General features: G+C 44.2%; 1 non-coding gene across 1 annotated transcript; it reads left to right on the top strand.

Annotated features, from left to right (window-relative positions):
- The first annotated feature begins 1,078 nt into the window (after positions 1 to 1,078).
- On the top strand, positions 1,079 to 1,233 carry LOC143306681 (5.8S ribosomal RNA). Its single transcript, XR_013064029.1, has one exon. It is a non-coding gene; the product is annotated as a 5.8S ribosomal RNA (ribosomal RNA).
- The last annotated feature ends 1,267 nt before the right edge of the window (positions 1,234 to 2,500 follow it).

Below are 2,500 nucleotides of genomic sequence, written 5' to 3'. Positions count from 1 at the left end.
CTTGATCGGGTACAAACAAGTCGTAAGAAACAAACAAACAAACCACAAAAATACAAGTCGTAAAAAAACAAACTTCTGTTGGTTAACCTACAATATGAAGGATCGAAATGAAAGAAGGATCATATTATTACAAACCGAAAGTGAAGGATCATTAAAATTGAAATACAATATATATAAATATATAAATGTACCCGTCGTTGCGACACCCTAGTTAAATGGAAAGATATAAAAAAGAGAGAAAAGGAATACAGATGACCCGCCGTCTGATCTTTGCTAAATGATCTGGCATCACCGGAGTTTTTTTGGTCCGTGTTGCGTTCGCTCTATTCGAAATGAAACTCGCGGAGGCGAAGAATTGTTAAAAGTTTACGAAGCGTCTAGGAGTGGTTAAAACTGAGAGAGTTGAAACTACGATGTATTAGAACGAGCAACCGTCGAAACTTTGTTTTCGCGACGTTCTTTTCGTCGCTCTCGTCCCCACGCTCCTACGCTTTGGTTGTTTCTTTGCCATCCGTGTTGCGATAAAAAGATTTCTCCATTGTCCAAAAAGGACGGATCGAGATTCCTCTTTCGAGAGGGAGAGAGAGGTACTTGCGGGTAACCTGGAATCTACGAAACACGCACCGTGGTAAGATTCGTGCGTCCGCCTGATCGATGTGTGTTGTTTACGGACCGGCTGAGAAGCGACGATAGCGAGTCTTTGAAAAACTATGTGTCCATTAGTTAGACCGATCGTCGCCGGCCGTGTGTCTGTTCGAATCTCGCAACCCACGATTCAGCGACAGGACGCGCGCTCGCATTCCTTGTGTGCGTTCGTACTTTTCAAGGTTTTTAAATGTACTTTACGCCCGACCGTCGAGAGGAGCGTGCCACTGGGCGTTTCTCCGACGGTTTCCGTCCTTGGACGCGATCGTGTCGTCAACGATCGAACAAACAAACAAATACGTTGGCGACGCCCGAATTCGCTCTCCCGCACGCGCCGGGTGGGAGAGTGATGTGGGTATCGAATGTGATGCGTGTTAATAATGAAAATAACACTCTAAAGATCTAAAGAGTTTGAAATACAAAATTTTACGATTACCCTGAACGGTGGATCACTTGGCTCGTGGGTCGATGAAGAACGCAGCTAATTGCGCGTCAACGTGTGAACTGCAGGACACATGAACATCGACATTTCGAACGCACATTGCGGTCCACGGATACAATTCCTGGACCACGCCTGGCTGAGGGTCGTTTTCTTAACAAAAGACTGCTTGCGTTTGCTTCTCGAAAAAAGAGTAATTCATTTCTTTCTAAACATCTCGCCGTCGTTCAACGAAAGTAGAACGTTTCGGAGCGGGATTATCGAACGAAATTGAAAGAATGAATGAACGATAAACAAAGAAAGAGTCGCAACGTACGAGCGATAGTTGGGCAGTTCGTCGGCGTTTGTCGTGGAAACGATGTGACGAAAATCGCAACCGATACACTAAATGCAGGCCGTTAAAGGAGAGAAACAAATTTCGAAATATCTCTTCGAACTAGCGCAAGTGCGTCACGGCGCGCGAGTCGTTCGTTAAAATTTATAAACGACCGCCCGTGAAAGCACCGAGTTCTCGGAAGATAATCTATAAAGATTCTCCATCCTGCTGGAAGTTATCGGATCGGCGCGATTGTTCACTTGTAGAAATCCACGCTCCCGACGTTGCCAGAAACGATATTTACGAAAGGTGTGTCAAAAATAAACGAAAGAAGCTCTCCTATAAATTTAGAAAAAGCAAACGAGTGAAATGTTTGAGATGATAATTTGCTGAAATGCAAGCTCGAATAGCCCCAGGGTTTCGAATGATTCCCCGCGCTTTATACATCTCTCTGTTTACAAACGGTGTATAAATGAAAGATCGCTTCAGATGGGTCGTCGCTGTTTGACGCGCGATGCTGTTCCTTTTTTTTTGTCTGTCTGTGCGTTTAGCTTCGCTAAACAAGTTAAATGGTTAAAAAGCGTCGAAAAAGCGAATACACACGCGACAAGACAAATCTAACGAGTAAAGGAACGCTCCGCTCCAAGATAAAAATGGTTGTTTACAATCAATACAGCGTTTCGGTACCCCTGATCGTAGTCTGAAACTGTGTAACAAAAGAGAGGAAAGCGAATGGTGAAGGAACTTCGAAGCCTCCGTGGCGTGGCTAGAACTTGTGATAAAAGTATGTTTGCAGCAATTATGCATGCTCCCGTTAAAACAGCATTTCAATGTCTCGCATGGCTTAAAGCTCTAGGAGGCTTCAACATTTAGAATACATACGGACTACTTCGTTTGTTAAAGATAAGCGAAGACCGCGCGACCATCGCTCGGTCGTCCAGTCCTCGAAAGTTTTGTTGCGTTCCAAAGAAGAGACAAATGGGGTTTACCCTTGCGCTAAGGGGAGAAGAAGAGAAAAGCAGTTGTTAAATCTAAGAGGTGTGTGGAGTACATCGCGTGTTGGTTAAAATTGTTAAATGAAGTATACGCGAAATGTTCTC

This window comes from Osmia lignaria, unplaced genomic scaffold (genome assembly GCF_051020975.1).
Source record: "Osmia lignaria lignaria isolate PbOS001 unplaced genomic scaffold, iyOsmLign1 scaffold0030, whole genome shotgun sequence".
Taxonomy (NCBI): Eukaryota; Metazoa; Arthropoda; class Insecta; order Hymenoptera; family Megachilidae; genus Osmia; species Osmia lignaria.
Note: the sequence above shows the minus strand (reverse complement) of the source record. Positions and strands in the feature narration are given on the sequence as shown.